Source organism: Pantherophis guttatus, chromosome 9, assembly GCF_059756535.1.
Source record: "Pantherophis guttatus breed Tessera chromosome 9, ASM5975653v1, whole genome shotgun sequence".
NCBI lineage: Eukaryota > Metazoa > Chordata > Lepidosauria > Squamata > Colubridae > Pantherophis > Pantherophis guttatus.
In genome coordinates, this window is record NC_142071.1 from 5,867,948 (window position 1) to 5,882,638 (window position 14,691).

The following is a 14,691-nucleotide window of genomic DNA, read 5'->3' on the forward strand; positions in this document are numbered from 1 at the left end:
GGGGCTCCCTCGCTCCGAAGCCGCTCTGCAGAGATCTGCAGGTCGCTTTGCGGAGGCGGCGATCTGCAGATCCCTCGGGATTGGGTGGGTGGGTAGTACCGGTGGTCGCTGGTCCCTCTCCAGCACCAGCAGCAGCCTGCCTGCCTTGCGCGCTTCTCCCACCCCGCGGGGGCATCTCTCTCTCTCTCTCTCTCTCCTGCGAGGCTTGCGCGATCCCGGCCAGCCCGGGAGCAGCAAAAGCGCAGCGACTGCAGCCTGGCGCGCACCAAAAGTGGGGGTGGGGAGGGGATGGAGAGAGAGGGGGGGTGGGTGGGGTACCAAACCTTGGCTCCTCCCCGATGCTCGGCAGGTCGGCTGGCGATTGGTCGAGAGGGAGTCGGGATCCTCCGCTTGCCCTGCCCCTCCCTCCCCTCCTCTCCTCTCCTCTCCTCTCCTTCTCCTCCGCATGCCGCGCCGGAGGTTGCTCGCCTGGTCCTCGCTCGACTGGCTTGGCTTGGCAGGTTGCGCGGCTTTCCGGATCGGGATCCTGAGCGGCAGCGCGGCGTCTGCGCGCCTCGGGCTGAGCAGGGGTTTCTTCTCCTCCCCTCTGCGGGCTTCTGGCATGGGAAGAAGAAGAAGCAGCAGCATCAGCAGGGACCGTCGCAAGGGCTCGCTGGCTTCGTGACTTGGATCGGGTGGGGGAAAAAAAAAAAAAACACCCCCAAAAAGGCTTGCGCGCTTTTGGGGGGCGAGCGCTGCTCTTCCGTCTCCCCGGGATCTGCTTGCCCGGTTTCTGGCTTTCCCCGCAGCGATCCGGCGCCTCCTGCGGAGCCAGGTAAGGCGGCGTTGCAAAACACCTCCTGCTCCAGAGGTGATGGTTCGCGAGTGGGGGAGAGATAGCTGGATCGCAGCAGCGCGCGGAGCATTTTTTAGAGCTTCCTTCCTTCCATCCATCTTTTGGTGCCTTTTCCCCCCGGATACCCCCAAACTCCATCATCCTCAGCCGGGTCTCGAACTGCCCGGGAGATATCCCGCTTTAGAAGAGGGCGTTGGATCGCCCAAATCTTCCAAGGGTGACCTTGGAGAGTCGCCTTCAAGCCGGAGACTGGGGTGGTGGGGGGGGGGTGGAGGACCTACAAGCCTCAGGCTTCATCCCCTGGGTGGTGGATGATGGTGTTGGGGGTGGGTGGGTGTCAGTGATTGGAGGAAGAAGAGCCTCTGGCTTTTGGTGCGTGGATCAGCCCACCTCGCAAGGTTGTTGTTTTGTTTTGTTTTGTTTTTTTTAATTTGATTTATATGCCGCCCTTCTCCGGAGACTCAGGGCGGCTTACAATGCGTTAAGCAATAGCCTTCATCCTTTTGTATATACCTGCTTAGTAGGGCTTTTGCCCCCCCCCCCTAAGTAGGGCTTTTGCCTCCCCCTAAGCTTAGTAGGGCTTTCGGCCCCCCCTAAGTAGGGCTTTTGCCCCCCCCTTTTTTAAAATTTGATTTATATGCCGCCCTTCTCCAGAGACTCAGGGCGGCTTACAGTGCGTTAAGCAATAGCCTTCATCCTTTTGTATATATTTATACAAAGTCAGCTTATTGCCCCCACAAACTGGGTCCTCAATTTACCTACCTTAGAAAGGATGGAAGGCTGAGTCAACCTTGAGCCTGGTGAGATTCGAACTTACAGTAATTGCAGGCAGCTGGTCTTAATAACAGGGTGCCTTAGACCACTGTACTACCAAGGCTCTTTGGCTGTTTGGGCAAAGGAGTGGAGGAGAGAAGATGGTTGATTCTTTGAGTGGTCTGTGGGGTGTGTGTGTGTGTGTGAAACAAGCTCGGATGTGGATAGAATAAATAGAAATAAGACCCCCCCCCCCCCCCCCGGCAAAATGTGCCATAAACAAACAAGGAGAAATGGGACAACCAAGGACAAGAATTGACATCTTCTCCCTCTCTCTCCCAGGCCTTCCGCACAACCTTCCCCAAACTTCTTTCTTTCGGGATCCGGTTCAAAAGCAATTTTGCAGTGGCGTTTTTTTGTTTTTGTTTTTTCTCTTATCGGAAGGTGGAGTCAGGTTTTCCCACCTAGGATGGGTAGCCGAATGGTGCCATCGGTGGAGGAGAAGGGCCGAAGGAGGGAAACGATTTGCTGCTGCAGCAGCGTAGAAGGGCCTCTTCTCTGTCCACCAGACAGGAAGGATTTTATGGGTTCGATTTATATGCCGCCCTTCTCCGGAGACTCAGGGCGGCTTACAATGCGTTAAGCAATAACCTTCATACTTCTGTATATACCTGTTTAGTAGGGCTTTCGGCCCCCCCTAAGCGGTGTTCTTTTTTATACAAAGTCAGCTTATTGCCCCCACAATCTGGGTCCTCATTTTACCTACCTCGAAAGGATGGAAGGCTGAGTCAACCTTGAGCCTGGTGGGATTCGAACCTGCAGTAATTGCAGGCAGCTGGTGTTACTTAACAGTGCTTTAGTCTGCTGCGCCAACAAGGCTCTTAACCCTTTGGGTCTCCGTCTGATTTAAACCCAACTCCGGGAACCTATTTGGCCTGGTGTCCTTTCCATCTTGACAACTCGAAGACGTGCGGACTTCCAACTCCCAGAATCCTGGGAATTGAAGTCTGCACATCTTCCAAGTTGCTAGGTTTGAAAAAACAAACAAACAAACAAACACGCACGCACACATTGCAACTGGCGGATTCCCCTGTGCCCTTTTGCCAGCTGCTTAATGACGGCTATTAAACCTGTCAGGTTGAATTCCTCATGGCTCCCGGGAAAGAGTCATCCTCCTCCTGCCTTCCTACAAGGAAGACAAACATCAAGAACTGCACCGGATCTTTGCCAAATTTGGACAGGCAGGAGTCCTGAAATCGAACCCTAAACAGTTATACGTGTGTGTCCTTTTTTTTTTTTGTAAACATGGAAGTGCATATGTGTGCATGGATTTCGGCGGGTGCAAATGATGGGCACGTGAGCACATGTCTGTGGCATAGGATGAGAGCTTGGCAAGGAGCTGTGTGCAAAGTCTTTGTACCAAATGTCATCGTGTGTCATCGCAAGCAGGGGAAACAAAATTCTTCGCTGCTCGGTCAGATTACCGCTGCGTGACACGGCGATGTAGCTGTTTTATAACTGCGTGTTTATTTGTGCGGTGGTTTTAGAAGTCGAGACGTTGCGGTTAGCGTTGAGAAGACCTCGTGTCATATCCTGGGTGGGTTGAGCAAGAAGCCTTCCGAGTGATTCTGTGATTTTCTCAATGCTTATATCTTAGTAAGTTATAGGAAGGTTGCTTTGATTATTGGGGCTTAGCCTGTTACGCGAAATGCTTCTATCGTAGTTTATCCAGCAAACCTTGGTATAAAACACATGCGCCTCTTTTCAGCTGAGCTCAGCCCGCTGGGATGTTGAGCAAGGGAGTGAGGGAAGAACAAACTCGTTTTGCTACTCTTAGCAACTTGAGAAAGGTAAAAAAAAAAAAAAAGGATAATGCGATGCAGGCAATCCTTGATTGTTAGATGTTAGATTAACAAGAGTTGGAAGGGACCTTGTAGGTCATCTAGTCCAACCTCCCCCTGGCCCAATCAGGTGACCCTACACCATCCCCAACAAATGGCAATCCAGTCTCTTTCTTGAAAGCCTCCAGTGATGAAGCTCCCACAACTTCCGAAGGCAACTTCTGTTCCATGGGCTGATTGTTCTCACTGTCTGAAAATGTCTCCTTATTTCCAGGTTGAATCTCTCCTTGTTCAGTTTCCATCAGTTATTCCTTGTCTGGACTTGAGGTGCTTTGGAAAATAGCTTGACCCCCTCCTCTCTGTGGCAGCCCCTCAAATATTGGAAGACTGCTATCCTATCTCCCCTGGTCCTTCTCTTCACTAGACTAGCCATGCCCAGTTCCTGCAACCGTTCATCGTATGTTTTAGTCTCTAATCCCCTAATCATCTTTGTTGCTCTTCTCTGCACTTTTTCTAAAGTCTCAACATCTTTCTTATAGTGTGGGGACCAAAACTGGATGCAGTATTCTAGGTGTAATTCTAGGTGTCTTACTAAGGCTTTATAGAGTGGTAGTAATACCTCACCTTCCAACTCTCTTATTCTGAATTCTGTATTCCTTTTGTTTTTTATTCTTATCGAACGAGTTGGCAGTTTTTGCCTTTAATGATTCACGTTGTAGATTCTCCCATCCCTTCTGAATTCTTTTGTGTTTCTGAATGTGGTTAGAGACCACAAGACCTTGGTGCCTTCCGCCGTGCCCTTAAAACTTTCTTTTTTCATCAAGCCGGGCTGGCTTAACATATTTTTAAATTTTAAATTTTTAATTGGTTTGTCACTTTAAACTGGGGCCAAATTAATATGTATTCTTTTAATTGTTCTTAATGTTTGTATTGTATGTTTTTATCTGGCTGTACACCGCCCTGAGTCCCTTGGGAGAAGGTGCGGTATATAAATTTGAAATAAAATAAAATAAAAATAAAGAAATAGAGTGCAGCACTGCAGCTACTTCAGCTGACTGCTAGTTCAGCAGATCAGCGGATCAAATCTCACCGGCTCAAGGTTGACTCAGCCTTCCATCCTTCCGAGGTGGGTAAAATGAGGACCCAGATTGTTGGGGGCAATATGCTATTTGGTATACTGTCTTTGGTGTAAGCTGCCCAGAGTCCTCGGAGAGTGGGCGGCATAGAAATACAATTAATTAATTAATTAATTAATTAATTAATTAATTTGGCCTATTGAAGATGTTATCAGCGCACCTCCCTGATGTTTATCCAGCTCGACTGATCCTTGGTCAGTGACATTTAACAGGCCAAAAGTCTGGGACTATGAGGAGCAGTGGAAACACTTTGCCTAATCAAGATCTACTAATAGTTACTAGTAAGGTGGTCTTGGTCAGCAGTTACTCAGGGGTTCTGAGCTTCACTTCATCCCAAATTCAGTAGGCTGCAAATTCCCAAGTCTGGCTGTCAAATCTCATAAGAATGGAGAACGCTACGCATCATGCGAAACAGAAGCCGGCATTCACAATGAAGAGATTTCATATTTTTTTCATACTTTTTTATAGTGTGGTGACCAAAACTGGATGCAGTATTCTAGGTGTGGTCTTACTAAGGCTCTGTAGAGTGGTATTAGCACCTCACTTGATCTTTCTTTTTTTTTTTTGAGAAATCTTTTTTTATTTTAAAACAAAAACAAAACATTAAACCATCGTCGTTCCAAACAATTACAGTGAGTCGAACAGCTCATATTCTCTTGTGCATAAATCCATTTCTAAAATACCAATTTATAACAGAAACTTATATCTTTTATAGAAAAAATAAAACATCAGATATTTTCTCTTTACATCAACCCCGTATTTCGTACTTCAATTCCATGATTTATTATCTATCCATTGATAAAACAAATCCCGTATCAAATAATATGGTTTATCTTCCATGTTCTCTGATTTCAAATGTCAATTTACTCATTTCAGCACAGTCCATCATTTTCTTAATTATCTCATCATCAATCGGTAGCTTCTCTCTTTTCCAATTTTTAGCAAATACGATTCTAGTCGCTGTTAAAACATTCACAATTAAATATTGCAATTCTCTGTTATATGTTTCTGGTAAAATCCCCAATAAAAATATCTCTGGTTTAAAGTCAATAGGTTTCTTTTGTCATTTTTCCAACCACGTGTGTATCTCACCTCCCTTGATCTTGATTGTATCCCTCTGTTAGAACCACAGTTGAGGCTAGAACATCCGTCGCTAAGCAATTCATTCAATGAGTCCTGGCCAATTTTGCAATCTTTTTGCCCACCGTTGTTAAGTGAATCCCATGGTTGTTGAGCAAACCTTGCCTCCCCCATTGACTCTATTTGTGGGAAAGGCCGCAAATGGCAAACACGTGTCTCTGGAATGCGTCCACCACGTTAAATGCATGCTGGTTGTTAACCGCCTGAATTTTGATCACGTCACATCAGAGCTGTTGCAATGGTCATAAGTGTGAGGACCCGTGCTCAAAGTGCTGTTGCAGCTTTTGAATGGTTGTTAAATATATGGTCGGAATTCAAGCATTGACCTATAATGGAACAGGAAGTGCCATTTGTCAGAAATGGTGTAGGAAGGGTCTCTTGTTTGGGCGGGGGGGTTGGACTAGATGACCTACAAGGTCCCTTCCAACTCTGTTAATTTGTTAAAGGAAGGTAGAGTATGAACCAGTGGTGGGTTGCTCCCGGTTCGCACCGGTTCGCAAGAACCGGTAGTAAAAATTTGTAGTAGTTCGGAGAACCGGTAATAACATTGGCTGGCCATGCCCCCAAACCGGCCCCCGGCCCAGTCGCCACTCGCTTACAACCTCTTTGGCCGAAAAAAATGCTTTTAAAAGTTTTTTTTAAAAAAAGCCTCTGATGATCCCGCGGCTCAGCTTGGATCATCAGAGGCTTTTCAAAACATTTTTTTCTGCAACATCTTTGGCCGAAGCGGTAGTGAAAAAAATGCTTTGAAAAGCCTCTGACGATCCCAGCTGAGTTGCCTGATCGGCAGAGTCTTTTCCAAGCATTGTTGTCTGCAACCTCTTAAGGTTGTAGAAAAAAATGCTTTTAAAAGTAAAAAAAAAAAAAAAAAGTTGGCCACGCTCACCCAGTCACATTAGCCCCCATCAAGCCACACCCACAAAATAAGCCACGCCCACAGAACCGGTAGTAAAAAAATTTAGAACCTACCCCTGGTATGAAGACACCGAGGAGGTAGTTCAGTTAGTATTCTAAAATGATGGAAAATAATAGGAACCTGAATGATTCATTTAGTCAAAAACCTCAGGCTGGTATAATTGAATTAAAGGTGAAAGGGATATCTCAATTCTATGTTACTGCGTACTGATAAACGATGCTCTTGAGAAGATTGCTTGCTTGTTATTGGGATATTGGGATATTTCTAATGTATGTCCTGGGTTTCTAGTGATCCTACAGTATTCATTTACTTTTTAGTAAAGTCATAACGAGAAAAAGCAACAGACTATGATCTTAAAAGAAGAGTATAAGAAATTGGAGTTAGAGCTTCAAAGAGATCCACAAAAGAAAATGCTTAAAAGACAAATGGAGATAATTAAACATAAATGAACCTAAGAGCATCAGAAGAAACAGCTCGACAAACCAAAAGGGCAAAACAAACCTTTTTTTTTCGAGAATGCAAAGTATTCATTTACTTATTATGCTGTTTCTGAGACTTCGAAGTTGTCCAACTTCCGAATGTCCCTGGGTGTCTGACATCAAGTAAAAAGAGTAAAGAAAACAATGGAAAACAGCAAGAAAATCCTGTATGGCTGGACAAACTCACTTTCTTTAATAACAAACACATCACCTATGCTCTACGAACACCCCATTCCAAGGACCTGCAGAACTGATGAGCCTTTAAGATAAATCTTGCCGAATACCATTAGGATGAGGGCGACACAAATCTCTGGGGGATATAATTCCAGAAGGCAGATGCTGAGACCTAGAAGGCATCCTTCCTGGCTCCTGATAGTTGGTATTTTTTGTCTGGTGGGATATGCTTTGGACCGACTCCGCCCAGATCTTTCAGGTTAGGCAGAAACCATTGAATCGAGTTGCACGCTGTACTAACAGTCGGACGTGCAAGAATACATTAAGTGGAATACCCAGATCGACTCCGATGTTTGATCTCAGGCAAAGAACATACAAAGGAGTATAGGTGCATGTGGCAAAAAAATAGAAGGGGGTTGGAGAGGATGAGATGGTTAGATGGTGGTCGTCAACGTAACAAACATGGATTTGGACAAACTCCCGGAAACAGTGGAGGGTGAGGTGGGCTGGGCTGGGGTCCATGGGATCCTGAGGAGTCAGGCATGACTTAGCAACTGAATAACAACTGTGTGTGATGAGTGTGTGGTTAAATGTTCACTTTTGAATACATTTCAGATTTCTTTTGGTGTTTTTCAAGAGCATCTGTCGGGCAGGCGTTTGTACCTTTGAAATGTATATTTTATACCATTGAGAAGACTCTGCCAGAAGAGATCATGATTGAGATAATTTAGAGCAGCCAATTGTGTACAGTTTTGCTCCAGGGTTTATAATCCACAATTTGTTTAAGGAGAAAGAAAAGGACAGGACCAACCTATTCTACCGGCCTTTGCATCTGGAACAGGAAATGCATCCAGCTTCTTCCCCCCCCCCCCAAGGTATTCTTGCTTTCACTTTAAACCAGTGGTCCCCAACCTTTCCACCATCGTGGGTGTGTGCCAGGGGTGCTATTCAGCAGGTTCTGACAGGTTCTGGAGAACCGGTAGCGGAAATTTTGAGTAGTTCGGAGAACCGGCAAATACCACCTCTGGCTGGTCCCCCCCCACCTATTCTCTGCCTCCCGAGTCCCAGCTGATTGGGAGGAAATGGGGATTTTGCAGTAACCTTCCCCTGGAGTGGGGTGGGAATGAAGATTTTACAGTATCCTTCCCCTGGAGTGGGGAGGGAATGGAGATTTTGCAGGACCCTTCCCCTGGAGTGGGGAGGGAATGGAGATTTTGCAGTATCCTTCCCATGGAGTGGGGAGGGAATGGAGATTTTGCAATATCCTTCCCTTGCCACACCCATCAAGCCATGCCCACCAAGCCACATCATGCCTACCAAGCCACACCCACAGAACTGGTAGTAAAAAAAATTTGAATTCCAACACTGGTGCGTGCGTGTGACTGGCAGGCACATGCAGCTCTGTTGGTGTGACTGGCGGGTGTGCACGGCCTCCGCTCATGCGAGAGGAGCTTCGTGCGTGAGCAGAGAGCGCTTGTGCTCGCACGCAAAGCTCCACTCGCACCAGCAAGAGAGTGCTCCTGCACGAAGCTCCAATTGCGTGAATGGAGTTTTGCGGGCGAGTGTCCTCAGTTTACGCGAGTGGAGCTTCGCACCCGAGTGCAAGGGCCCACCGTTCGCGCAAGTAGAACTTTGCTCATGCACTCTTGCTCTTTGCTCACGGCCCAGTTTCAAACAGGCCATGGCCCAGTAGTGGGTTGCGGCCCAAAGGCTCGGGACCCCTGCTTTAAACCATCATAGAATGGAATGGAATGGAATGGAATGGAATGGAAGGAAGAGAAGAGAAGAGAAGAGAAGAGAAGAGAAGAGAAGAGAAGAGAAGAGAAGAGAAGAGAAGAGAAGAGAAGAGAAGAGAAGATGGGAAAGAATAGAAGATGAATAGACTAGACTAGACTAGACTAGACTAGACTAGACTAGACTAGACTAGACTAGACTAGAATAGAATAGAATAGAATAGAATAGAATAGAATAGAATAGAATAGAATAGAATAGAATAGAATGGAGGAGAGAGAGGATAGGATAGGATGGGATGGGATGGGATGGGATGGGATGGGATGGGATGGGATGGGATAGGATAGGATAGGATAGGATAGGATAGGATAGGATAGAGATGAGAGGAGAGGAGAGGAGAGGAGAGGAGAGGAGAGGAGAGGAGAGTTGGAAGGGACCTTGGAGGTCTTCTAGTCCAACCCCCTGCTTAGGCAGGAAACCCTACGCCACTTCAGACAAATGATTATCCAACACCTTCTTAAAAACTTCCAGTGTTGGAGTATTTACAACTTCTGGAGGCAAGTTGTTCCACTGATTAATTGTTCTCACTGTCAGGAAGTTTCTCCTTAGTTCTAGGTTGCTTCTCTCCTTGATTCGTTTCCACCCATTGCTTCTTGTCCTGCCCTCAGGTGCTTTGGAAAATAGCTTGACTCCCTCTTCTTTGGGGCAACCCCTGAGATACTGGAACACTGCTATCATGTCTCCCCTGCTCCTTCTTTTCATCAAACTAGACATACCCAGTTCCAGCAACCGTTCTTCATATGTTTTAGCCTCCAGTCCCCTAATCCTCTTTGTTGCTCTTCTCTGCACTCTTTCTAGAGTCTCCACATCTTTTTTACATCGTGGCGACCAAAACTGGATGCAAGTGTGGCCTTGATTATTTCCTTTTTGTATTTTTTCTTTCTTGCTCTACTACGATATATCATTGCCCTTCCATCTCTTTTGTCCTCTCACACATACGCCACTAAACAAATAAATACACACTCCATCCACCCACCGCAGTACCCAAGCGGATATTATGGCTCATAATCAAAACATTTGACGGTCTGGCCAAAACTGACGCATGTCCGGGCAAAGAGGAATCTCACTGCAAGTCCTCCGAGCTGCATAGAATTCTTGAAATGCTTCCAGAATAGGGATCATTAGCAGCCCAGATCTAAAGCTTATCAAGAGAGATCCAATGTAGAACTAAGGAGAAATTTCCCGTCAGTGAGAACAATTTAATCAGTGGAACGGTTTGCCTTCAGAAATTGTGGGTGCTCCATCATTGGAGATTTTTAAGAAGGGATTGGAAAGCCATTAGTCCAGAAGGGTGTAAATTCTCTTGCTTGAATAGAGGGTTGGACTAGAACAGGAGTCTCCAACCTTGGCAACTTTAAGACTTGTGGACTTCAACTCCCAAAATTCCTCAGCCAGCAAAGCTCTCTAAAAGATCTCCAGCGTCCCTCCCAGTTCTGTTATTCTGTAAATCTTTACACCAGCCTTCTCCAACTTGCCAACTTGGAGACGTGTTGGACTTAATCCACACAAATTCCTGCTGTGTGGAAGTCCTAGAAAGTAACATTGGGGGAGTCCACCTGTTCAATTCCTATTGAACAGGTCACCTGCTTCTTTCCAAATTTCTTTGGGTTGTTTTTTTTTTTTTAAACCGGCGCTTCTGAGAATGAGATCAGAACATTCAAATTGCACTATGTAGGTGGACCTGAAAAAGCAGTCATTACGTGAACCATGTTCTCTCCAAAAGGAACAGAGAAATCTCTTTTATATGTCGTATTTTATATTTTTAATCGCTTGGGGTGTTTACCGAAATGTGATGTGAATGTGCCATATGATAGAGAGATAGTTAGATAGATATGAGATAAATAGAGATAGATAGATAGATAGATAGATAGATAGATAGATAGATAGATAGATAGATAGATAGATAGATATGAGATAAATAGAGATAAATAGATAGATAGATAGATAGATAGATAGATAGATAGATAGATAGATAGATAGATAGATAGATAGATAGATATGAGATAAATAGAGATAGATAGATAGATAGATAGATAGATAGATAGATAGATAGATAGATAGATAGATAGATAGGAGATAAATAGAGATAGATAGATAGATACATAGATAGATAGAGATAGATGGATAGATAGATAGATATGAGATAAATAGAGATAGATAGATAGATAGATAGATAGATAGATAGATAGATAGATAGATAGATAGATAGGTAGGTAGGTAGATATGAGATAAATAGAGAGATAGAGAGATAGATATGAGATAGATAGATAGATAGATAGATAGATAGATAGATAGATAGATAGATAGATGAGATAGAGAGAGAGAGGGAGGGAGGTAGAAAGGGAGGGAGGGAGGGAGAGAGGAGGATGGATAGATGTATATACATATGGATTAACAGATTATGTATATATGTATGGATAGATAGAGAGAGGTAGGGAGGTAGGGAGGTAGAAAGGTAGGGAGAGAGGGAGAGAGGAGGGTGGACAGATGTACTGTATATATGTATGCATGTATGGCTAGAGAGAGAGAGGTAGGTAGGTAGAAAGGTAGATAGGCAGTGGATAGATGTATGTATGTATGTATGTATGTATGTATGTATGTATGTATAGATAGATAGATAGATAGATAGATAGATAGATAGATAGATAGATGGATGATTATAGATATAGAAAGAAAGGAAGAAAGGAAGAAAGAAGAAAGAGAAAGCAAGAAAGAAAAAGAAAGGAAGGAAAGAAGGAAGGTAGGGGAGATAGGGGAGACAGACAGACAGACAGACAGACAGACAGACAGATTGATCCTCATCTGGAAGGCTCTGGGAAGAATTTGAGATCTTCTCAGGGAGGGGACAGGTGTGCCAATATCCTGGTGTTGCACTCTGGTTTGACAAACAGAATATTTGCAAACGAGACTTTCTTGAAAGCAACCAAGTGTGTGGGGGGGGCAATCCCCCAGGAGGAGCAGTCGGAGATCCAGATGTTTCTGCCTGCGACTTGGGAGAAAACCCTTGAGGACATCTGGACGAGTATGCCCACGCACACACAAACACACACTCACAGTGTGTTTGTGTGTGTGTGTCTGTGCACGCCTGCCTGGTTTTGATATCTAAAGGGAGGCCTGCCTGCCTTTAGGAGGTGAGGGGGGGCGCTGTGCCTCTCCACGTGACAGTCAGGAATGCCAGGCCTTTGGGGCCCACGTGAGCGAGTGGCAAGCAGGCAGCTGCGTGGGCTTGCCGGTGGGCTGCCTGCTGCCGAGGATCTGAATCAGTCTGTTTTTTTGGCAGCGTCTCTTGGCAGGGACATGTCAACCTGCTTTTCCTGACCATCCAGGGAGGTGGTACTGAATGCAACAGCTTGCTATGGCAGAAGCTTGCTTCTTTTGCTTCTCTCTCTTTCTCTCCCCCCCTCCCCGTTTGTACCTTTCTGGTTTGGCTCAGCACCCTGGCAAGGGAGCGGCTTAACTGCTGTGCAAACATGTTAGAGGGGAAGGGCAGGTATGTCATCTGGGAGGGGCCCTGGGCAGGACTCCAGTGACACGAACAATACCCCCCCTCCCAAAAAGGAGGAAAAAGTCGATCCGTCAACCAGAGCTGCCTTTGAGTCCCAATTTCTAATTTTCTCACCTTGAGTTCCCTTTGCAATAGCTCTCGGAGTCTTTTTTTTTTTTTTTTTTAATTTTCAAAGTCTTCAAATTGCCTTCCCCGTGTATTCTGCTGATCCTCATGTTTGGCGTGCTAATTTGGGGCATCCGTTTGGAATCCGAATGATGCCCTGGCGAGAACGGAGGGATGTCTCTGAGCTTGTTTGTCAAGCTAGCAAAGAGGCGCAGGGAAGCCCCAGAGACTGAGTTGCTTTGCAGAACGTTAATTCTCACCCAAGGTTTTCCTTCCTTCAGATATGTAGAAGCAGAAAGTCTCAAGGTAGCATAGTTTTGGGGGCCAGGAGAGATGGAATTCGAAACATCTGGAAGATATCCAACTGGAATGGTTTTCTGGGTGGAAAAGAGGTGATGAAGAGGGACAGATGATAAGAGGTTTCAAAACATCTGGAAGATATCCAACTGGGAAGGTTTTCTGGGTGGAAAAGAGATGATGGACACATGGTAGAGGTTTCAGAACATCTGGAAGATATCCAACTGGAAAGGTTTTCTGGGTGGAAAAGAGATGATGGACACATGGTAGAGGTTTCAGAACATCTGGAAGATATCCAACTGGGATGGTGTTCTGGGTGAAAAAGAGATAAGGAAGAGGGACAGATGGTAAGAGGTTTCAAAACATCTGGAAGATATCCAACTGGAAAGGTTTTCTGGGTGGGAAAGAGAAGATAGACACATGATACCGGTTTCAGAACATCTGGAAGATATCCAACCGGGATGGTTTTCTGGGTGGAAAAGAGTTGATGAAGAGGGACAGATGATAAGAGGTTTCAAAACATCTGGAAGATACCAACTGGAAAGATTTTCTGGGTGAAAAAGAGATGATGAAGAGGGACACATGATAGAGGTTTCCAAGAAAATATATACAGCAGAAAGGATCAAAAGTATGAGCTTTCCTCATGGATAAAAATGAGTTTTGAAATTAGGAGCTTTGGGACACCGGATGATAACTCTTGGCAGTTCTATGGGCAGGTCTCTCCATGTCTTCCCATCTTGCATTTCTTTGAGTTGTTCTATGCTCTGGCCGATGTCAGCTTTGATGATGTGGGACGCCGAAAGGATCACACAAATATTTGATAGCATTCGTTGCTACGGGTTTTGTGTGGCATCCGAAGGAAAAAGCTACAAATTGCAATTTAAATCAATTCTGACTAACCATTAGGGAGAATTTTTCAAGGGTACACATCAACTATTTGATTATGGTGGGCTGATAAAGGTGTGGTAGAAGTCAAAACATTCACAGCATCGGAACCCAAGAAATATCGCAGCTGTGGAATGAGGTCAATTGAGGCTTCTATCCCAGGAACTCTGGATGCCCTACTCAAGTTCAGCTGATGTTCCTCAGGCAGGGTTACAGAGGTTCTTTTGAAGGTACTTCACCAAGCAACATGGGAGTCTCTATCTCTCCACTTTCTGATGCTCAGTTCGGAGATGGATGTACTTTTATGGCCCATGGCAGTCAGAGATCCAACTCCAAAGGTGCTTGGTCAGGAGAAGACAACTCTGCCAAGAAAAACAATTACTACCAACCTGCCTTCCTTTGAGGACCTGTATACTGCATGAGTCAAAAAGAGGGCTGGGAAAATATCTACAGACCCATCGCATCCTGGACATAAATTGTTTCAACTTCTGCCCTCAAAACGACGCTATAGAGCACTGCACACCAGAACAACTAGACACAAGGACAGTTTTTTCCCGAATGTCATCACTCTGCTAAAGAAACAATTCCCTCAACACTGTCAAACTATTCACTAAGGCTGCATTGCTATTACTATTAGTCTTCTCACCGTTCCTGTCATCCATCTCCTCCCACTTATGACTGTATGACTGTAATTTGTTGCCATATCCTTATGATTTATATTGTTTTCTAGTATGATTTGATTGCTTATTTGTACCCTATGACTATCATTAAGTGTTGTACCTTATGATTCTTAATGAATGCATCTTTTCTTTTTATGTACACTGAGAGCATATG

General features: G+C 45.1%; 1 protein-coding gene across 1 annotated transcript in view; it reads left to right on the plus strand.

Moving 5' to 3' along the window:
- The first annotated feature begins 429 nt into the window (after positions 1-429).
- Positions 430-14,691, plus strand: part of PHYHIP (phytanoyl-CoA 2-hydroxylase interacting protein) — a 57,118-nt gene continuing 42,856 nt past the window's right edge. Inside the window, exon 1 of the mRNA XM_034432927.3 lies at positions 430-814. The gene's annotated coding sequence lies outside the window, so the exon portion shown is untranslated. The remainder of the gene's footprint in view (positions 815-14,691) is intronic.